At 45.3% G+C, this 23195-nt stretch overlaps 2 long non-coding RNA genes across 2 annotated transcripts; both read right to left on the bottom strand.

Annotated features, from left to right (window-relative positions):
• Positions 1 to 7111: 7111 nt before the first annotated feature.
• LOC140695224 (uncharacterized) lies at positions 7112 to 12078 on the bottom strand. Its single transcript, XR_012070919.1, has 3 exons — positions 11821 to 12078; positions 8548 to 8673; positions 7112 to 7174 (listed from the first exon to the last, which is right to left on the bottom strand). It is a non-coding gene; the product is annotated as an uncharacterized lncRNA (long non-coding RNA).
• Positions 12079 to 17594: 5516 nt separating this feature from the next.
• On the bottom strand, positions 17595 to 22544 carry LOC140695225 (uncharacterized). The gene is made up of 3 exons (XR_012070920.1): positions 22405 to 22544; positions 19132 to 19204; positions 17595 to 17758 (listed from the first exon to the last, which is right to left on the bottom strand). It is a non-coding gene; the product is annotated as an uncharacterized lncRNA (long non-coding RNA).
• Between the last annotated feature and the right edge of the window lie 651 nt (positions 22545 to 23195).

Below are 23195 nucleotides of genomic sequence, written 5' to 3'. Positions count from 1 at the left end.
ATGCACCTGGAGGAAACAACATAGTCACAAGGGAACCTCAAGAGGGGATTCAGCTGATATCTCGGCAGCAATATTGCAGGAGAGGGAGGAGTGCCAGGACACAGACCATATCCTGAATGGCCAAATGCTGCCACCTAGGGGAGCCTATGCCACATGACCGCCAGTCCTAATAACGGCAGAGCTAGAAAATTCCACAAACCGGCAAATCTTAAAAGAATTCAGCAGTTCAAAACTTATCCTACAAGAATGGTTGAGAAATCTACCCTGAATAGAAAAGCAGCAAGATGAAATGGAAAGAAGAAACCATTATTGGAAATGCAAGAAGAGCAGGAGTGGCAAAGAAGAAACAAGAAGAAGGCAAGGAGGACATCAAAACCCTAAAGATGGGAGAGGGAAGCAGGAAATCATAGGTGATTGGAAGCACTCTCTTAAGTGAATCAGCTTATTTGACTCTCTGTTTCAAGCTTAAGGAGAGATGCATGGCCTGTCGTGTTTGCAATACAAGCGAGAAGCAGACCAACAAAGAATCAAACCAACAAACAAACACCAAAATGGTACGGTTGGCTGATATTTACCAAGGGAACCATGATTATTCAAAAGAAAATACTTAAGGTGATGTCAAGGATCATTCAGCATGCATCGACCCATTATCGCGGCTTGCATGTACTCAGCACACTTGTATTCGGAGGCGTGCATTCATATTCGTAAATTTTGATTCATAAGAACATATCGTGACCTAACCCTAATGCCGATTTGGAATCAAATGGATTCCTAGTCCGTGATGTAGACTTGTATGTCTTCCAACAGGATGAAGGAATGCCATATTCTAGGCTACGTAGAGAAGAATTGTAAGAAGCCTATAACAAAGGCAAGTAGCTCTGCCAAAGTGTACTAAGAGCAAAAGAGACTGACAGCAAAGTGCACATTGGGGTTGGTTTCATTTCTTGGAATTTCAGCCCCCATGAAACCAATGGATCCATGTCCTGAGAGTGCGGGTGTTTCAGCAGAAATCAGGCGACGCATATGTATTCCGGGTGTACGGATATTAGAGGAACATAAGTCTCCTTTAGTGGGTCTCTGTGTACTGTGAACTGTTAGAAAGTTTAAAGACGTGTGAAACCATCAACTGAAAAGGGACACACTTCCCTCCATTGGTACTGTGCATAGAGATCGGAACAAAAGGAAAGAGGGAAGAAGAAAGGCCCATGGGACGCTAGTGGGTAGAATCACATTTACCTTAGGAACTTCTCGTCGGATGCAGCCCCTCCCCCAACACTGACAAGATGCAGCAGCCATTGGGGATGGCAGTTAGCGGTTGGATTCCAGGTGGAATGTTGGTGTGTACCGCGAGGCTTGTTGTGGCTGTTGGATCCTAGGTAACCGGGCAGAGTTCTGTGGGTGGATCAGTGTGATGGAGGGGCTGCCGCCCTCTGTGGAGCTTGGCTTAGGTGTTTGGTCCGGGAAGCTGTGTAAGTTCGAGATACTGCTGCTGCCCAAAGACCTGAGGTCACAGGTCAGTTTCCAGAACCTGAAAGGGCAGACAGTGGAAGATCTGCCTGTCATCAGCTTACTGGTGAGGCTCCGAGGTACTTTCAGACTTGCCCAGTCCTGGTGAAGTCAACTTTAGGGGAGACACGAAGAGAAGCTGGCCGAAAAGCTGGCTGAACGGATTGAGGAGAGATGCGAACACATGGATGAGAGATGTTCTGCTACAATGGAGAATACTGGCGTGGAGACAGCTGTAGAGGATACCAGGCTCAAAAGACATTCATGAGACATATTGAACCTCGCTGATACTGGCAGAAACATACGGAGTGCCAACGTGGACTTGAGGAAGTTCCTCAATTCTCTTCTCCAAGAACGGGTCCAAGGTCCCTGACGTCTGCAAGAGAAGAGATGGCAGAGATGATCAAAACGCTCCTGTTCTTGGAAGAGGTCATGGGAATCCACACTTCCCAAGGGGCCTTCCCAAGCCATTCAGACCAGAATTCACCAAGCCCAGGTAAGCCTTTTCCCAGGTTTGGGCCTAGCTAGCAAGCACTTGCCTTCCCTCCCCTCCACACAGGCATCCATTTTGAAGGATCAGTAGCTGAGCTGCAATGAAGCCATTACGAGTAAAACAAGCCCCTCCTAGAATCAGAGTTCCTCCAGCTTCACACTCTGTGAACAACAGTGAACTCCTTAAAGGTCCAATAAACTTGGCTGAAATAGATAGGAATTGAATACTTAGCTCACACCTAGAAACGATGGCCTTCCGCTAGATTCAGCAAATGTTGTGTTTATGCCTTCCCTGGGGTGAAGGGAGTGTGGTAAGAGAGGGGAATCTGACTGAACTTGAATCTGTATTAGGCCTCAATTTTTCAAGACAGTATAGGTAAATAGTACAAGTCAGAAAGAGAACTGTACTGTAAAAGTCGCCAATGATATAAAAGACACAGCTTATGTGGATCGTCTTTCACTTGAGTCAAGCCCCCGTGGGCACTATATCATGCGGGTGCAGACTTGGTTGCGTTAAATGGCTTTACCCAACATGATCGGATGATTAAGCGTTCTCATCACTGATAGAAGAACACCTGGTTCTCCATAGACTAGCATAATTGCAGCAGGGTTCTCCTAGCTAGAATGCCTCTAGGTGCTTTTGGATTCAAACCTAAATGTATATATTTGGTTTCTTTCCTCTTGTATTTTCCTAGAGAGGGATGTTACCCCTTGAAATGCCAATATTGGCCAGTAGGTGTCATTGGGAGTAAAGGGCACCAATGCACAAGTGTATCCAAGTTTGGGGGTTATTTCAAGTTTCCAATAGTTATTTCATGGTTCCTGTTGGTTTCGGAGGCTTCAACCGTAAAGAGCCGACATGAACCCTTTAACAGTTTGGACTGCCAATTTGCATTCTATCTGTCTAGGTTTTCCGTCGAGCTGACAAAATGTTACCAAAATTGACAAGTCTGGCTTCTAGGTCGATTGAGTGTGTTTCAAAAAATAACTTCATTTTCGTATAACTCCCAAAACATGTAAATGAATTCTTTTAAACTTCTTAAAGACTGCAAATGAGATATCAACACAATGTCAAAACAGGTGTATTCGGACCATCCCTCCCACCACGGCTGTATAGAAACAAAGAGCTAAGCAAATATCACATTTCTGTGAAATGTATCTGGATAGTGTTGATTCATCGATGCCCAGTTGGCAGAGAAGAAGTGCAACCTGCACTCACTCGCTCCCATGAACAGAGCAATGGAAACATCCACTCACCCAGCCCTTGGCACAGGACACTTGCCGAAGAGAGGTCTGTTACTTCCAAAGACAGGATGAGGCCTCAGGACACCTGGAAGCAGGAGAAGGCAAAGCAGGAAATGGAATCCAGTGAGGGTCTGACCCCTGGTGATGGAGCAACAAGGGTGAAACTCTGTTTAACTTGGACGCACACTCTCAAGCGGACAGGAGACATGGGATAGAAGGTGATGTGCTGAGATTTACAAGAGTGCACAGCAGATGCTTGGCTGACAGAACTCAAAGAAACCAGCGCAAAATATCCCCACAGTTGATTCGGAGTCCAAGATCCCAGCTGCCACATTTGAGGTAGCAGAGGCAACGTTCTGTGAGGGATAGGGCTACGAATGATGGCACACGCTGAGTCTCAGGGATCTGGAGTGCATTGTGGGATGTGGTGGGTCGAATCAAGAGAGCAAACCAAAATGTGTACCAATGATAAAGCATCAAAACTGGTCACGTGGTTGAGATTACCAATATGTCCCATGGCCACACCCAGTGCATCTGCAGGACCAGGGACCAATTGGGCATTTTGCCAATAGAGCACGTGTGGGGCTGAATCAGAGATATCGTTCATCTGGTCTGAGGGATCCAGGGGGCCTTGGTTTTGAAATCAGAATGAAAAGCCTTAGGATCTGCTACATTCATAACCTGGGCTGGGATTATGGTTTGGTTTGAGGCACAGGATGCGCAACAGCTGTGTGGTTGCCTTCGTGCACCCGTGCCACAAGGATGAGAGGACAAGGAAGAGTGGTCCAAGTCCACAGCGTTAGAAGAGGAAGCATTACCTACAGCATTATCTCCCTAAAGCGGATGCTACATTTTGGATGGCACCAGCACGGTACGGCACCGAGGACACCAAGGTAGGTCTGCGGGATCATTCCAGCAGGCCCTGATATGTGACATCCATAGATATGCTTCCACTGGTGTTTCTGTAGACAGAGAAGCTCTGAGAAGAACTGCTTTCATTGGGACATTCCCGTGGAACTACAAAGCACAAGCGCACTCTCAGTTTGCTGTTTTGGAAACACTCCAAAATGACATAGAGCAGAATGCAGAGCTGAGAACCTTTAAAAGCTTCATTTCCACAAGAGGAAGTGTCCTGCGCACTTTCAGAATTGTGAGATAAGCATTATCAAAATGAAGTTATGCAAATCGAAATAGTATTGGTTTTTCATCAAAACTAATGCAACAACAGCAATTGGAGATATACCAGACAACACACACAGGAACACGATATGGCATCAATGTCTAGGAGAAATTGTCCGCACAGAAATCCCATGGAATTGCGTAGAGCCAAAAGTCTAAAATTTTCACTTAACAAAGCCCTAGAAGTCCACATTACATACCTGATATTACCTGAGCAGTAGAGGTGAAGAAGTACAGTAAAAGAAACAGGAAGTACCATTTTCAGTTCCAAAGATATTGAAGGCCCAAAAGATAAGCTTTCAAACAACTAGACTGCAAAACGCTATCCAGACCATGTGTTGAAAATGGAGGTCAGGAAATCACTGAAAAACAACAGTGTCTCAGAATCACATAAGGCAGAATACCGGAAAAGGGGAAGAGAAAGTCTAAAGACGAGCCAAAAAATATCAGGAAACTCAATGGATGTGATAATATCAGGGCTAAAATTTAGTCGTAAGCAGACTAGATAATGCAGAGGGACGCGTGAATGACTGTGAAGACATGGGATCAGAAAAACCTCGGTCAGAAGCAGACATAGGAAAGCAAGTGCAAAGCAATGTAAACATTGCTGTTGAACCCTGGGTTAAGACAGGGCATGAAAGACTAGAATTCATAAGGGTCCCAGATGGAAAAGCAAGAGATAAGGAAACAAAAAATGTCTGAAAATTTATCTGTAGAAAAATCAGACTGAAACTTCCTGAAAGCCAAGAAAGAATCATGTATGCGAATTCAGGAATTACACAGCATCCAAAGGAGGTGGAATCCCAATAGACCTACCAGCAGCTGTATGATTCAAATCAACAAAGCTCACGAATATCACAGTGATTTAAAATGCACCTGGAGGAAACAACATAGTCACAAGGGAACCTCAAGCGGGGATTCAGCTGACATCTCGGCAGCAATATTGCAGGAGAGGGAGGAGTGCCAGGACACAGACCATATCCTGAATGGCCAAATGCTGCCACCTAGGGGAGCCTATGCCACATGACCGCCAGTCCTAATAACGGCAGAGCTAGAAAATTCCACAAACCGGCAAATCTTAAAAGAATTCAGCAGTTCAAAACTTATCCTACAAGAATGGTTGAGAAATCTACCCTGAATAGAAAAGCAGCAAGATGAAATGGAAAGAAGAAACCATTATTGGAAATGCAAGAAGAGCATGAGTGGCAAAGAAGAAACAAGAAGAAGGCAAGGAGGACATCAAAACCCTAAAGATGGGAGAGGGAAGCAGGAAATCATAGGTGATTGGAAGCACTCTCTTAAGTGAATCAGCTTATTTGACTCTCTGTTTCAAGCTTAAGGAGAGATGCATGGCCTGTCGTGTTTGCAATACAAGCGAGAAGCAGACCAACAAAGAATCAAACCAACAAACAAACACCAAAATGGTACGGTTGGCTGATATTTACCAAGGGAACCATGATTATTCAAAAGAAAATACTTAAGGTGATGTCAAGGATCATTCAGCATGCATCGACCCATTATCGCGGCTTGCATGTACTCAGCACACTTGTATTCGGAGGCGTGCATTCATATTCGTAAATTTTGATTCATAAGAACATATCGTGACCTAACCCTAATGCCGATTTGGAATCAAATGGATTCCTAGTCCGTGATGTAGACTTGTATGTCTTCCAACAGGATGAAGGAATGCCATATTCTAGGCTACGTAGAGAAGAATTGTAAGAAGCCTATAACAAAGGCAAGTAGCTCTGCCAAAGTGTACTAAGAGCAAAAGAGACTGACAGCAAAGTGCACATTGGGGTTGGTTTCATTTCTTGGAATTTCAGCCCCCATGAAACCAATGGATCCATGTCCTGAGAGTGCGGGTGTTTCAGCAGAAATCAGGCGATGCATATGTATTCCGGGTGTACGGATATTAGAGGAACATAAGTCTCCTTTAGTGGGTCTCTGTGTACTGTGAACTGTTAGAAAGTTTAAAGACGTGTGAAACCATCAACTGAAAAGGGACACACTTCCCTCCATTGGTACTGTGCATAGAGATCTGAACAAAAGGAAAGAGGGAAGAAGAAAGGCCCATGGGACGCTAGTGGGTAGAATCACATTTACCTTAGGAACTTCTCGTCGGATGCAGCCCCTCCCCCAACACTGACAAGATGCAGCAGCCATTGGGGATGGCAGTTAGCGGTTGGATTCCAGGTGGAATGTTGGTGTGTACCGCGAGGCTTGTTGTGGCTGTTGGATCCTAGGTAACCGGGCAGAGTTCTGTGGGTGGATCAGTGTGATGGAGGGGCTGCCGCCCTCTGTGGAGCTTGGCTTAGGTGTTTGGTCCGGGAAGCTGTGTAAGTTCGAGATACTGCTGCTGCCCAAAGACCTGAGGTCACAGGTCAGTTTCCAGAACCTGAAAGGGCAGACAGTGGAAGATCTGCCTGTCATCAGCTTACTGGTGAGGCTCCGAGGTACTTTCAGACTTGCCCAGTCCTGGTGAAGTCAACTTTAGGGGAGACACGAAGAGAAGCTGGCCGAAAAGCTGGCTGAACGGATTGAGGAGAGATGCGAACACATGGATGAGAGATGTTCTGCTACAATGGAGAATACTGGCGTGGAGACAGCTGTAGAGGATACCAGGCTCAAAAGACATTCATGAGACATATTGAACCTCGCTGATACTGGCAGAAACATACGGAGTGCCAACGTGGACTTGAGGAAGTTCCTCAATTCTCTTCTCCAAGAACGGGTCCGAGGTCCCTGACGTCTGCAAGAGAAGAGATGGCAGAGATGATCAAAACGCTCCTGTTCTTGGAAGAGGTCATGGGAATCCACACTTCCCAAGGGGCCTTCCCAAGCCATTCAGACCAGAATTCACCAAGCCCAGGTAAGCCTTTTCCCAGGTTTGGGCCTAGCTAGCAAGCACTTGCCTTCCCTCCCCTCCACACAGGCATCCATTTTGAAGGATCAGTAGCTGAGCTGCAATGAAGCCATTACGAGTAAAACAAGCCCCTCCTAGAATCAGAGTTCCTCCAGCTTCACACTCTGTGAACAACAGTGAACTCCTTAAAGGTCCAATAAACTTGGCTGAAATAGATAGGAATTGAATACTTAGCTCACACCTAGAAACGATGGCCTTCCGCTAGATTCAGCAAATGTTGTGTTTATGCCTTCCCTGGGGTGAAGGGAGTGTGGTAAGAGAGGGGAATCTGACTGAACTTGAATCTGTATTAGGCCTCAATTTTTCAAGACAGTATAGGTAAATAGTACAAGTCAGAAAGAGAACTGTACTGTAAAAGTCGCCAATGATATAAAAGACACAGCTTATGTGGATCGTCTTTCACTTGAGTCAAGCCCCCGTGGGCACTATATCATGCGGGTGCAGACTTGGTTGCGTTAAATGGCTTTACCCAACATGATCGGATGATTAAGCGTTCTCATCACTGATAGAAGAACACCTGGTTCTCCATAGACTAGCATAATTGCAGCAGGGTTCTCCTAGCTAGAATGCCTCTAGGTGCTTTTGGATTCAAACCTAAATGTATATATTTGGTTTCTTTCCTCTTGTATTTTCCTAGAGAGGGATGTTACCCCTTGAAATGCCAATATTGGCCAGTAGGTGTCATTGGGAGTAAAGGGCACCAATGCACAAGTGTATCCAAGTTTGGGGGTTATTTCAAGTTTCCAATAGTTATTTCATGGTTCCTGTTGGTTTCGGAGGCTTCAACCGTAAAGAGCCGACATGAACCCTTTAACAGTTTGGACTGCCAATTTGCATTCTATCTGTCTAGGTTTTCCGTTGAGCTGACAAAATGTTACCAAAATTGACAAGTCTGGCTTCTAGGTCGATTGAGTGTGTTTCAAAAAATAACTTCATTTTCGTATAACTCCCAAAACATGTAAATGAATTCTTTTAAACTTCTTAAAGACTGCAAATGAGATATCAACACAATGTCAAAACAGGTGTATTCGGACCATCCCTCCCACCACGGCTGTATAGAAACAAAGAGCTAAGCAAATATCACATTTCTGTGAAATGTATCTGGATAGTGTTGATTCATCGATGCCCAGTTGGCAGAGAAGAAGTGCAACCTGCACTCACTCGCTCCCATGAACAGAGCAATGGAAACATCCACTCACCCAGCCCTTGGCACAGGACACTTGCCGAAGAGAGGTCTGTTACTTCCAAAGACAGGATGAGGCCTCAGGACACCTGGAAGCAGGAGAAGGCAAAGCAGGAAATGGAATCCAGTGAGGGTCTGACCCCTGGTGATGGAGCAACAAGGGTGAAACTCTGTTTAACTTGGACGCACACTCTCAAGCGGACAGGAGACATGGGATAGAAGGTGATGTGCTGAGATTTACAAGAGTGCACAGCAGATGCTTGGCTGACAGAACTCAAAGAAACCAGCGCAAAATATCCCCACAGTTGATTCGGAGTCCAAGATCCCAGCTGCCACATTTGAGGTAGCAGAGGCAACGTTCTGTGAGGGATAGGGCTACGAATGATGGCACACGCTGAGTCTCAGGGATCTGGAGTGCATTGTGGGATGTGGTGGGTCGAATCAAGAGAGCAAACCAAAATGTGTACCAATGATAAAGCATCAAAACTGGTCACGTGGTTGAGATTACCAATATGTCCCATGGCCACACCCAGTGCATCTGCAGGACCAGGGACCAATTGGGCATTTTGCCAATAGAGCACGTGTGGGGCTGAATCAGAGATATCGTTCATCTGGTCTGAGGGATCCAGGGGGCCTTGGTTTTGAAATCAGAATGAAAAGCCTTAGGATCTGCTACATTCATAACCTGGGCTGGGATTATGGTTTGGTTTGAGGCACAGGATGCGCAACAGCTGTGTGGTTGCCTTCGTGCACCCGTGCCACAAGGATGAGAGGACAAGGAAGAGTGGTCCAAGTCCACAGCGTTAGAAGAGGAAGCATTACCTACAGCATTATCTCCCTAAAGCGGATGCTACATTTTGGATGGCACCAGCACGGTACGGCACCGAGGACACCAAGGTAGGTCTGCGGGATCATTCCAGCAGGCCCTGATATGTGACATCCATAGATATGCTTCCACTGGTGTTTCTGTAGACAGAGAAGCTCTGAGAAGAACTGCTTTCATTGGGACATTCCCGTGGAACTACAAAGCACAAGCGCACTCTCAGTTTGCTGTTTTGGAAACACTCCAAAATGACATAGAGCAGAATGCAGAGCTGAGAACCTTTAAAAGCTTCATTTCCACAAGAGGAAGTGTCCTGCGCACTTTCAGAACTGTGAGATAAGCATTATCAAAATGAAGTTATGCAAATCGAAATAGTATTGGTTTTTCATCAAAACTAATGCAACAACAGCAATTGGAGATATACCAGACAACACACACAGGAACACGATATGGCATCAATGTCTAGGAGAAATTGTCCGCACAGAAATCCCATGGAATTGCGTAGAGCCAAAAGTCTAAAATTTTCACTTAACAAAGCCCTAGAAGTCCACATTACATACCTGATATTACCTGAGCAGTAGAGGTGAAGAAGTACAGTAAAAGAAACAGGAAGTACCATTTTCAGTTCCAAAGATATTGAAGGCCCAAAAGATAAGCTTTCAAACAACTAGACTGCAAAACGCTATCCAGACCATGTGTTGAAAATGGAGGTCAGGAAATCACTGAAAAACAACAGTGTCTCAGAATCACATAAGGCAGAATACCGGAAAAGGGGAAGAGAAAGTCTAAAGACGAGCCAAAAAATATCAGGAAACTCAATGGATGTGATAATATCAGGGCTAAAATTTAGTCGTAAGCAGACTAGATAATGCAGAGGGACGCGTGAATGACTGTGAAGACATGGGATCAGAAAAACCTCGGTCAGAAGCAGACATAGGAAAGCAAGTGCAAAGCAATGTAAACATTGCTGTTGAACCCTGGGTTAAGACAGGGCATGAAAGACTAGAATTCATAAGGGTCCCAGATGGAAAAGCAAGAGATAAGGAAACAAAAAATGTCTGAAAATTTATCTGTAGAAAAATCAGACTGAAACTTCCTGAAAGCCAAGAAAGAATCATGTATGCGAATTCAGGAATTACACAGCATCCAAAGGAGGTGGAATCCCAATAGACCTACCAGCAGCTGTATGATTCAAATCAACAAAGCTCACGAATATCACAGTGATTTAAAATGCACCTGGAGGAAACAACATAGTCACAAGGGAACCTCAAGCGGGGATTCAGCTGACATCTCGGCAGCAATATTGCAGGAGAGGGAGGAGTGCCAGGACACAGACCATATCCTGAATGGCCAAATGCTGCCACCTAGGGGAGCCTATGCCACATGACCGCCAGTCCTAATAACGGCAGAGCTAGAAAATTCCACAAACCGGCAAATCTTAAAAGAATTCAGCAGTTCAAAACTTATCCTACAAGAATGGTTGAGAAATCTACCCTGAATAGAAAAGCAGCAAGATGAAATGGAAAGAAGAAACCATTATTGGAAATGCAAGAAGAGCATGAGTGGCAAAGAAGAAACAAGAAGAAGGCAAGGAGGACATCAAAACCCTAAAGATGGGAGAGGGAAGCAGGAAATCATAGGTGATTGGAAGCACTCTCTTAAGTGAATCAGCTTATTTGACTCTCTGTTTCAAGCTTAAGGAGAGATGCATGGCCTGTCGTGTTTGCAATACAAGCGAGAAGCAGACCAACAAAGAATCAAACCAACAAACAAACACCAAAATGGTACGGTTGGCTGATATTTACCAAGGGAACCATGATTATTCAAAAGAAAATACTTAAGGTGATGTCAAGGATCATTCAGCATGCATCGACCCATTATCGCGGCTTGCATGTACTCAGCACACTTGTATTCGGAGGCGTGCATTCATATTCGTAAATTTTGATTCATAAGAACATATCGTGACCTAACCCTAATGCCGATTTGGAATCAAATGGATTCCTAGTCCGTGATGTAGACTTGTATGTCTTCCAACAGGATGAAGGAATGCCATATTCTAGGCTACGTAGAGAAGAATTGTAAGAAGCCTATAACAAAGGCAAGTAGCTCTGCCAAAGTGTACTAAGAGCAAAAGAGACTGACAGCAAAGTGCACATTGGGGTTGGTTTCATTTCTTGGAATTTCAGCCCCCATGAAACCAATGGATCCATGTCCTGAGAGTGCGGGTGTTTCAGCAGAAATCAGGCGATGCATATGTATTCCGGGTGTACGGATATTAGAGGAACATAAGTCTCCTTTAGTGGGTCTCTGTGTACTGTGAACTGTTAGAAAGTTTAAAGACGTGTGAAACCATCAACTGAAAAGGGACACACTTCCCTCCATTGGTACTGTGCATAGAGATCTGAACAAAAGGAAAGAGGGAAGAAGAAAGGCCCATGGGACGCTAGTGGGTAGAATCACATTTACCTTAGGAACTTCTCGTCGGATGCAGCCCCTCCCCCAACACTGACAAGATGCAGCAGCCATTGGGGATGGCAGTTAGCGGTTGGATTCCAGGTGGAATGTTGGTGTGTACCGCGAGGCTTGTTGTGGCTGTTGGATCCTAGGTAACCGGGCAGAGTTCTGTGGGTGGATCAGTGTGATGGAGGGGCTGCCGCCCTCTGTGGAGCTTGGCTTAGGTGTTTGGTCCGGGAAGCTGTGTAAGTTCGAGATACTGCTGCTGCCCAAAGACCTGAGGTCACAGGTCAGTTTCCAGAACCTGAAAGGGCAGACAGTGGAAGATCTGCCTGTCATCAGCTTACTGGTGAGGCTCCGAGGTACTTTCAGACTTGCCCAGTCCTGGTGAAGTCAACTTTAGGGGAGACACGAAGAGAAGCTGGCCGAAAAGCTGGCTGAACGGATTGAGGAGAGATGCGAACACATGGATGAGAGATGTTCTGCTACAATGGAGAATACTGGCGTGGAGACAGCTGTAGAGGATACCAGGCTCAAAAGACATTCATGAGACATATTGAACCTCGCTGATACTGGCAGAAACATACGGAGTGCCAACGTGGACTTGAGGAAGTTCCTCAATTCTCTTCTCCAAGAACGGGTCCGAGGTCCCTGACGTCTGCAAGAGAAGAGATGGCAGAGATGATCAAAACGCTCCTGTTCTTGGAAGAGGTCATGGGAATCCACACTTCCCAAGGGGCCTTCCCAAGCCATTCAGACCAGAATTCACCAAGCCCAGGTAAGCCTTTTCCCAGGTTTGGGCCTAGCTAGCAAGCACTTGCCTTCCCTCCCCTCCACACAGGCATCCATTTTGAAGGATCAGTAGCTGAGCTGCAATGAAGCCATTACGAGTAAAACAAGCCCCTCCTAGAATCAGAGTTCCTCCAGCTTCACACTCTGTGAACAACAGTGAACTCCTTAAAGGTCCAATAAACTTGGCTGAAATAGATAGGAATTGAATACTTAGCTCACACCTAGAAACGATGGCCTTCCGCTAGATTCAGCAAATGTTGTGTTTATGCCTTCCCTGGGGTGAAGGGAGTGTGGTAAGAGAGGGGAATCTGACTGAACTTGAATCTGTATTAGGCCTCAATTTTTCAAGACAGTATAGGTAAATAGTACAAGTCAGAAAGAGAACTGTACTGTAAAAGTCGCCAATGATATAAAAGACACAGCTTATGTGGATCGTCTTTCACTTGAGTCAAGCCCCCGTGGGCACTATATCATGCGGGTGCAGACTTGGTTGCGTTAAATGGCTTTACCCAACATGATCGGATGATTAAGCGTTCTCATCACTGATAGAAGAACACCTGGTTCTCCATAGACTAGCATAATTGCAGCAGGGTTCTCCTAGCTAGAATGCCTCTAGGTGCTTTTGGATTCAAACCTAAATGTATATATTTGGTTTCTTTCCTCTTGTATTTTCCTAGAGAGGGATGTTACCCCTTGAAATGCCAATATTGGCCAGTAGGTGTCATTGGGAGTAAAGGGCACCAATGCACAAGTGTATCCAAGTTTGGGGGTTATTTCAAGTTTCCAATAGTTATTTCATGGTTCCTGTTGGTTTCGGAGGCTTCAACCGTAAAGAGCCGACATGAACCCTTTAACAGTTTGGACTGCCAATTTGCATTCTATCTGTCTAGGTTTTCCGTCGAGCTGACAAAATGTTACCAAAATTGACAAGTCTGGCTTCTAGGTCGATTGAGTGTGTTTCAAAAAATAACTTCATTTTCGTATAACTCCCAAAACATGTAAATGAATTCTTTTAAACTTCTTAAAGACTGCAAATGAGATATCAACACAATGTCAAAACAGGTGTATTCGGACCATCCCTCCCACCACGGCTGTATAGAAACAAAGAGCTAAGCAAATATCACATTTCTGTGAAATGTATCTGGATAGTGTTGATTCATCGATGCCCAGTTGGCAGAGAAGAAGTGCAACCTGCACTCACTCGCTCCCATGAACAGAGCAATGGAAACATCCACTCACCCAGCCCTTGGCACAGGACACTTGCCGAAGAGAGGTCTGTTACTTCCAAAGACAGGATGAGGCCTCAGGACACCTGGAAGCAGGAGAAGGCAAAGCAGGAAATGGAATCCAGTGAGGGTCTGACCCCTGGTGATGGAGCAACAAGGGTGAAACTCTGTTTAACTTGGACGCACACTCTCAAGCGGACAGGAGACATGGGATAGAAGGTGATGTGCTGAGATTTACAAGAGTGCACAGCAGATGCTTGGCTGACAGAACTCAAAGAAACCAGCGCAAAATATCCCCACAGTTGATTCGGAGTCCAAGATCCCAGCTGCCACATTTGAGGTAGCAGAGGCAACGTTCTGTGAGGGATAGGGCTACGAATGATGGCACACGCTGAGTCTCAGGGATCTGGAGTGCATTGTGGGATGTGGTGGGTCGAATCAAGAGAGCAAACCAAAATGTGTACCAATGATAAAGCATCAAAACTGGTCACGTGGTTGAGATTACCAATATGTCCCATGGCCACACCCAGTGCATCTGCAGGACCAGGGACCAATTGGGCATTTTGCCAATAGAGCACGTGTGGGGCTGAATCAGAGATATCGTTCATCTGGTCTGAGGGATCCAGGGGGCCTTGGTTTTGAAATCAGAATGAAAAGCCTTAGGATCTGCTACATTCATAACCTGGGCTGGGATTATGGTTTGGTTTGAGGCACAGGATGCGCAACAGCTGTGTGGTTGCCTTCGTGCACCCGTGCCACAAGGATGAGAGGACAAGGAAGAGTGGTCCAAGTCCACAGCGTTAGAAGAGGAAGCATTACCTACAGCATTATCTCCCTAAAGCGGATGCTACATTTTGGATGGCACCAGCACGGTACGGCACCGAGGACACCAAGGTAGGTCTGCGGGATCATTCCAGCAGGCCCTGATATGTGACATCCATAGATATGCTTCCACTGGTGTTTCTGTAGACAGAGAAGCTCTGAGAAGAACTGCTTTCATTGGGACATTCCCGTGGAACTACAAAGCACAAGCGCACTCTCAGTTTGCTGTTTTGGAAACACTCCAAAATGACATAGAGCAGAATGCAGAGCTGAGAACCTTTAAAAGCTTCATTTCCACAAGAGGAAGTGTCCTGCGCACTTTCAGAACTGTGAGATAAGCATTATCAAAATGAAGTTATGCAAATCGAAATAGTATTGGTTTTTCATCAAAACTAATGCAACAACAGCAATTGGAGATATACCAGACAACACACACAGGAACACGATATGGCATCAATGTCTAGGAGAAATTGTCCGCACAGAAATCCCATGGAATTGCGTAGAGCCAAAAGTCTAAAATTTTCACTTAACAAAGCCCTAGAAGTCCACATTACATACCTGATATTACCTGAGCAGTAGAGGTGAAGAAGTACAGTAAAAGAAACAGGAAGTACCATTTTCAGTTCCAAAGATATTGAAGGCCCAAAAGATAAGCTTTCAAACAACTAGACTGCAAAACGCTATCCAGACCATGTGTTGAAAATGGAGGTCAGGAAATCACTGAAAAACAACAGTGTCTCAGAATCACATAAGGCAGAATACCGGAAAAGGGGAAGAGAAAGTCTAAAGACGAGCCAAAAAATATCAGGAAACTCAATGGATGTGATAATATCAGGGCTAAAATTTAGTCGTAAGCAGACTAGATAATGCAGAGGGACGCGTGAATGACTGTGAAGACATGGGATCAGAAAAACCTCGGTCAGAAGCAGACATAGGAAAGCAAGTGCAAAGCAATGTAAACATTGCTGTTGAACCCTGGGTTAAGACAGGGCATGAAAGACTAGAATTCATAAGGGTCCCAGATGGAAAAGCAAGAGATAAGGAAACAAAAAATGTCTGAAAATTTATCTGTAGAAAAATCAGACTGAAACTTCCTGAAAGCCAAGAAAGAATCATGTATGCGAATTCAGGAATTACACAGCATCCAAAGGAGGTGGAATCCCAATAGACCTACCAGCAGCTGTATGATTCAAATCAACAAAGCTCACGAATATCACAGTGATTTAAAATGCACCTGGAGGAAACAACATAGTCACAAGGGAACCTCAAGCGGGGATTCAGCTGACATCTCGGCAGCAATATTGCAGGAGAGGGAGGAGTGCCAGGACACAGACCATATCCTGAATGGCCAAATGCTGCCACCTAGGGGAGCCTATGCCACATGACCGCCAGTCCTAATAACGGCAGAGCTAGAAAATTCCACAAACCGGCAAATCTTAAAAGAATTCAGCAGTTCAAAACTTATCCTACAAGAATGGTTGAGAAATCTACCCTGAATAGAAAAGCAGCAAGATGAAATGGAAAGAAGAAACCATTATTGGAAATGCAAGAAGAGCATGAGTGGCAAAGAAGAAACAAGAAGAAGGCAAGGAGGACATCAAAACCCTAAAGATGGGAGAGGGAAGCAGGAAATCATAGGTGATTGGAAGCACTCTCTTAAGTGAATCAGCTTATTTGACTCTCTGTTTCAAGCTTAAGGAGAGATGCATGGCCTGTCGTGTTTGCAATACAAGCGAGAAGCAGACCAACAAAGAATCAAACCAACAAACAAACACCAAAATGGTACGGTTGGCTGATATTTACCAAGGGAACCATGATTATTCAAAAGAAAATACTTAAGGTGATGTCAAGGATCATTCAGCATGCATCGACCCATTATCGCGGCTTGCATGTACTCAGCACACTTGTATTCGGAGGCGTGCATTCATATTCGTAAATTTTGATTCATAAGAACATATCGTGACCTAACCCTAATGCCGATTTGGAATCAAATGGATTCCTAGTCCGTGATGTAGACTTGTATGTCTTCCAACAGGATGAAGGAATGCCATATTCTAGGCTACGTAGAGAAGAATTGTAAGAAGCCTATAACAAAGGCAAGTAGCTCTGCCAAAGTGTACTAAGAGCAAAAGAGACTGACAGCAAAGTGCACATTGGGGTTGGTTTCATTTCTTGGAATTTCAGCCCCCATGAAACCAATGGATCCATGTCCTGAGAGTGCGGGTGTTTCAGCAGAAATCAGGCGACGCATATGTATTCCGGGTGTACGGATATTAGAGGAACATAAGTCTCCTTTAGTGGGTCTCTGTGTACTGTGAACTGTTAGAAAGTTTAAAGACGTGTGAAACCATCAACTGAAAAGGGACACACTTCCCTCCATTGGTACTGTGCATAGAGATCTGAACAAAAGGAAAGAGGGAAGAAGAAAGGCCCATGGGACGCTAGTGGGTAGAATCACATTTACCTTAGGAACTTCTCGTCGGATGCAGCCCCTCCCCCAACACTGACAAGATGCAGCAGCCATTGGGGATGGCAGTTAGCGGTTGGATTCCAGGTGGAATGTTGGTGTGTACCGCGAGGCTTGTTGTGGCTGTTGGATCCTAGGTAACCGGGCAGAGTTCTGTGGGTGGATCAGTGTGATGGAGGGGCTGCCGCCCTCTGTGGAGCTTGGCTTAGGTGTTTGGTCCGGGAAGCTGTGTAAGTTCGAGATACTGCTGCTGCCCAAAGACCTGAGGTCACAGGTCAGTTTCCAGAACCTGAAAGGGCAGACAGTGGAAGATCTGCCTGTCATCAGCTTACTGGTGAGGCTCCGAGGTACTTTCAGACTTGCCCAGTCCTGGTGAAGTCAACTTTAGGGGAGACACGAAGAGAAGCTGGCCGAAAAGCTGGCTGAACGGATTGAGGAGAGATGCGAACACATGGATGAGAGATGTTCTGCTACAATGGAGAATACTGGCGTGGAGACAGCTGTAGAGGATACCAGGCTCAAAAGACATTCATGAGACATATTGAACCTCGCTGATACTGGCAGAAACATACGGAGTGCCAACGTGGACTTGAGGAAGTTCCTCAATTCTCTTCTCCAAGAACGGGTCCGAGGTCCCTGACGTCTGCAAGAGAAGAGATGGCAGAGATGATCAAAACGCTCCTGTTCTTGGAAGAGGTCATGGGAATCCACACTTCCCAAGGGGCCTTCCCAAGCCATTCAGACCAGAATTCACCAAGCCCAGGTAAGCCTTTTCCCAGGTTTGGGCCTAGCTAGCAAGCACTTGCCTTCCCTCCCCTCCACACAGGCATCCATTTTGAAGGATCAGTAGCTGAGCTGCAATGAAGCCATTACGAGTAAAACAAGCCCCTCCTAGAATCAGAGTTCCTCCAGCTTCACACTCTGTGAACAACAGTGAACTCCTTAAAGGTCCAATAAACTTGGCTGAAATAGATAGGAATTGAATACTTAGCTCACACCTAGAAACGATGGCCTTCCGCTAGATTCAGCAAATGTTGTGTTTATGCCTTCCCTGGGGTGAAGGGAGTGTGGTAAGAGAGGGGAATCTGACTGAACTTGAATCTGTATTAGGCCTCAATTTTTCAAGACAGTATAGGTAAATAGTACAAGTCAGAAAGAGAACTGTACTGTAAAAGTCGCCAATGATATAAAAGACACAGCTTATGTGGATCGTCTTTCACTTGAGTCAAGCCCCCGTGGGCACTATATCATGCGGGTGCAGACTTGGTTGCGTTAAATGGCTTTACCCAACATGATCGGATGATTAAGCGTTCTCATCACTGATAGAAGAACACCTGGTTCTCCATAGACTAGCATAATTGCAGCAGGGTTCTCCTAGCTAGAATGCCTCTAGGTGCTTTTGGATTCAAACCTAAATGTATATATTTGGTTTCTTTCCTCTTGTATTTTCCTAGAGAGGGATGTTACCCCTTGAAATGCCAATATTGGCCAGTAGGTGTCATTGGGAGTAAAGGGCACCAATGCACAAGTGTATCCAAGTTTGGGGGTTATTTCAAGTTTCCAATAGTTATTTCATGGTTCCTGTTGGTTTCGGAGGCTTCAACCGTAAAGAGCCGACATGAACCCTTTAACAGTTTGGACTGCCAATTTGCATTCTATCTGTCTAGGTTTTCCGTCGAGCTGACAAAATGTTACCAAAATTGACAAGTCTGGCTTCTAGGTCGATTGAGTGTGTTTCAAAAAATAACTTCATTTTCGTATAACTCCCAAAACATGTAAATGAATTCTTTTAAACTTCTTAAAGACTGCAAATGAGATATCAACACAATGTCAAAACAGGTGTATTCGGACCATCCCTCCCACCACGGCTGTATAGAAACAAAGAGCTAAGCAAATATCACATTTCTGTGAAATGTATCTGGATAGTGTTGATTCATCGATGCCCAGTTGGCAGAGAAGAAGTGCAACCTGCACTCACTCGCTCCCATGAACAGAGCAATGGAAACATCCACTCACCCAGCCCTTGGCACAGGACACTTGCCGAAGAGAGGTCTGTTACTTCCAAAGACAGGATGAGGCCTCAGGACACCTGGAAGCAGGAGAAGGCAAAGCAGGAAATGGAATCCAGTGAGGGTCTGACCCCTGGTGATGGAGCAACAAGGGTGAAACTCTGTTTAACTTGGACGCACACTCTCAAGCGGACAGGAGACATGGGATAGAAGGTGATGTGCTGAGATTTACAAGAGTGCACAGCAGATGCTTGGCTGACAGAACTCAAAGAAACCAGCGCAAAATATCCCCACAGTTGATTCGGAGTCCAAGATCCCAGCTGCCACATTTGAGGTAGCAGAGGCAACGTTCTGTGAGGGATAGGGCTACGAATGATGGCACACGCTGAGTCTCAGGGATCTGGAGTGCATTGTGGGATGTGGTGGGTCGAATCAAGAGAGCAAACCAAAATGTGTACCAATGATAAAGCATCAAAACTGGTCACGTGGTTGAGATTACCAATATGTCCCATGGCCACACCCAGTGCATCTGCAGGACCAGGGACCAATTGGGCATTTTGCCAATAGAGCACGTGTGGGGCTGAATCAGAGATATCGTTCATCTGGTCTGAGGGATCCAGGGGGCCTTGGTTTTGAAATCAGAATGAAAAGCCTTAGGATCTGCTACATTCATAACCTGGGCTGGGATTATGGTTTGGTTTGAGGCACAGGATGCGCAACAGCTGTGTGGTTGCCTTCGTGCACCCGTGCCACAAGGATGAGAGGACAAGGAAGAGTGGTCCAAGTCCACAGCGTTAGAAGAGGAAGCATTACCTACAGCATTATCTCCCTAAAGCGGATGCTACATTTTGGATGGCACCAGCACGGTACGGCACCGAGGACACCAAGGTAGGTCTGCGGGATCATTCCAGCAGGCCCTGATATGTGACATCCATAGATATGCTTCCACTGGTGTTTCTGTAGACAGAGAAGCTCTGAGAAGAACTGCTTTCATTGGGACATTCCCGTGGAACTACAAAGCACAAGCGCACTCTCAGTTTGCTGTTTTTGAAACACTCCAAAATGACATAGAGCAGAATGCAGAGCTGAGAACCTTTAAAAGCTTCATTTCCACAAGAGGAAGTGTCCTGCGCACTTTCAGAATTGTGAGATAAGCATTATCAAAATGAAGTTATGCAAATCGAAATAGTATTGGTTTTTCATCAAAACTAATGCAACAACAGCAATTGGAGATATACCAGACAACACACACAGGAACACGATATGGCATCAATGTCTAGGAGAAATTGTCCGCACAGAAATCCCATGGAATTGCGTAGAGCCAAAAGTCTAAAATTTTCACTTAACAAAGCCCTAGAAGTCCACATTACATACCTGATATTACCTGAGCAGTAGAGGTGAAGAAGTACAGTAAAAGAAACAGGAAGTACCATTTTCAGTTCCAAAGATATTGAAGGCCCAAAAGATAAGCTTTCAAACAACTAGACTGCAAAATGCTATCCAGACCATGTGTTGAAAATGGAGGTCAGGAAATCACTGAAAAACAACAGTGTCTCAGAATCACATAAGGCAGAATACCGGAAAAGGGGAAGAGAAAGTCTAAAGACGAGCCAAAAAATATCAGGAAACTCAATGGATGTGATAATATCAGGGCTAAAATTTAGTCGTAAGCAGACTAGATAATGCAGAGGGACGCGGGAATGAGTGTGAAGACATGGGATCAGAAAAACCTCGGTCAGAAGCAGACATAGGAAAGCAAGTGCAAAGCAATGTAAACATTGCTGTTGAACCCTGGATTAAGACAGGGCATGAAAGACTAGAATTCATAAGGGTCCCAGATGGAAAAGCAAGAGATAAGGAAACAAAAAATGTCTGAAAATTTATCTGTAGAAAAATCAGACTGAAACTTCCTGAAAGCCAAGAAAGAATCATGTATGCGAATTCAGGAATTACACAGCATCCAAAGGAGGTGGAATCCCAATAGACCTACCAGCAGCTGTATGATTCAAATCAACAAAGCTCACGAATATCACAGTGATTTAAAATGCACCTGGAGGAAACAACATAGTCACAAGGGAACCTCAAGCGGGGATTCAGCTGATATCTCGGCAGCAATATTGCAGGAGAGGGAGGAGTGCCAGGACACAGACCATATCCTGAATGGCCAAATGCTGCCACCTAGGGGAGCCTATGCCACATGACCGCCAGTCCTAATAACGGCAGAGCTAGAAAATTCCACAAACCGGCAAATCTTAAAAGAATTCAGCAGTACAAAACTTATCCTACAAGAATGGTTGAGAAATCTACCCTGAATAGAAAAGCAGCAAGATGAAATGGAAAGAAGAAACCATTATTGGAAATGCAAGAAGAGCATGAGTGGCAAAGAAGAAACAAGAAGAAGGCAAGGAGGACATCAAAACCCTAAAGATGGGAGAGGGAAGCAGGAAATCATAGGTGATTGGAAGCACTCTCTTAAGTGAATCAGCTTATTTGACTCTCTGTTTCAAGCTTAAGGAGAGATGCATGGCCTGTCGTGTTTGCAATACAAGCGAGAAGCAGACCAACAAAGAATCAAACCAACAAACAAACACCAAAATGGTACGGTTGGCTGATATTTACCAAGGGAACCATGATTATTCAAAAGAAAATACTTAAGGTGATGTCAAGGATCATTCAGCATGCATCGACCCATTATCGCGGCTTGCATGTACTCAGCACACTTGTATTCGGAGGCGTGCATTCATATTCGTAAATTTTGATTCATAAGAACATATCGTGACCTAACCCTAATGCCGATTTGGAATCAAATGGATTCCTAGTCCGTGATGTAGACTTGTATGTCTTCCAACAGGATGAAGGAATGCCATATTCTAGGCTACGTAGAGAAGAATTGTAAGAAGCCTATAACAAAGGCAAGTAGCTCTGCCAAAGTGTACTAAGAGCAAAAGAGACTGACAGCAAAGTGCACATTGGGGTTGGTTTCATTTCTTGGAATTTCAGCCCCCATGAAACCAATGGATCCATGTCCTGAGAGTGCGGGTGTTTCAGCAGAAATCAGGCGACGCATATGTATTCCGGGTGTACGGATATTAGAGGAACATAAGTCTCCTTTAGTGGGTCTCTGTGTACTGTGAACTGTTAGAAAGTTTAAAGACGTGTGAAACCATCAACTGAAAAGGGACACACTTCCCTCCATTGGTACTGTGCATAGAGATCTGAACAAAAGGAAAGAGGGAAGAAGAAAGGCCCATGGGACGCTAGTGGGTAGAATCACATTTACCTTAGGAACTTCTCGTCGGATGCAGCCCCTCCCCCAACACTGACAAGATGCAGCAGCCATTGGGGATGGCAGTTAGCGGTTGGATTCCAGGTGGAATGTTGGTGTGTACCGCGAGGCTTGTTGTGGCTGTTGGATCCTAGGTAACCGGGCAGAGTTCTGTGGGTGGATCAGTGTGATGGAGGGGCTGCCGCCCTCTGTGGAGCTTGGCTTAGGTGTTTGGTCCGGGAAGCTGTGTAAGTTCGAGATACTGCTGCTGCCCAAAGACCTGAGGTCACAGGTCAGTTTCCAGAACCTGAAAGGGCAGACAGTGGAAGATCTGCCTGTCATCAGCTTACTGGTGAGGCTCCGAGGTACTTTCAGACTTGCCCAGTCCTGGTGAAGTCAACTTTAGGGGAGACACGAAGAGAAGCTGGCCGAAAAGCTGGCTGAACGGATTGAGGAGAGATGCGAACACATGGATGAGAGATGTTCTGCTACAATGGAGAATACTGGCGTGGAGACAGCTGTAGAGGATACCAGGCTCAAAAGACATTCATGAGACATATTGAACCTCGCTGATACTGGCAGAAACATACGGAGTGCCAACGTGGACTTGAGGAAGTTCCTCAATTCTCTTCTCCAAGAACGGGTCCAAGGTCCCTGACGTCTGCAAGAGAAGAGATGGCAGAGATGATCAAAACGCTCCTGTTCTTGGAAGAGGTCATGGGAATCCACACTTCCCAAGGGGCCTTCCCAAGCCATTCAGACCAGAATTCACCAAGCCCAGGTAAGCCTTTTCCCAGGTTTGGGCC

The sequence above is a fragment of the Vicugna pacos genome, unplaced genomic scaffold (genome assembly GCF_048564905.1).
Source record: "Vicugna pacos unplaced genomic scaffold, VicPac4 scaffold_192, whole genome shotgun sequence".
Taxonomy (NCBI): domain Eukaryota; kingdom Metazoa; phylum Chordata; class Mammalia; order Artiodactyla; family Camelidae; genus Vicugna; species Vicugna pacos.
This window is presented reverse-complemented; position numbering and strand designations above follow the sequence as displayed.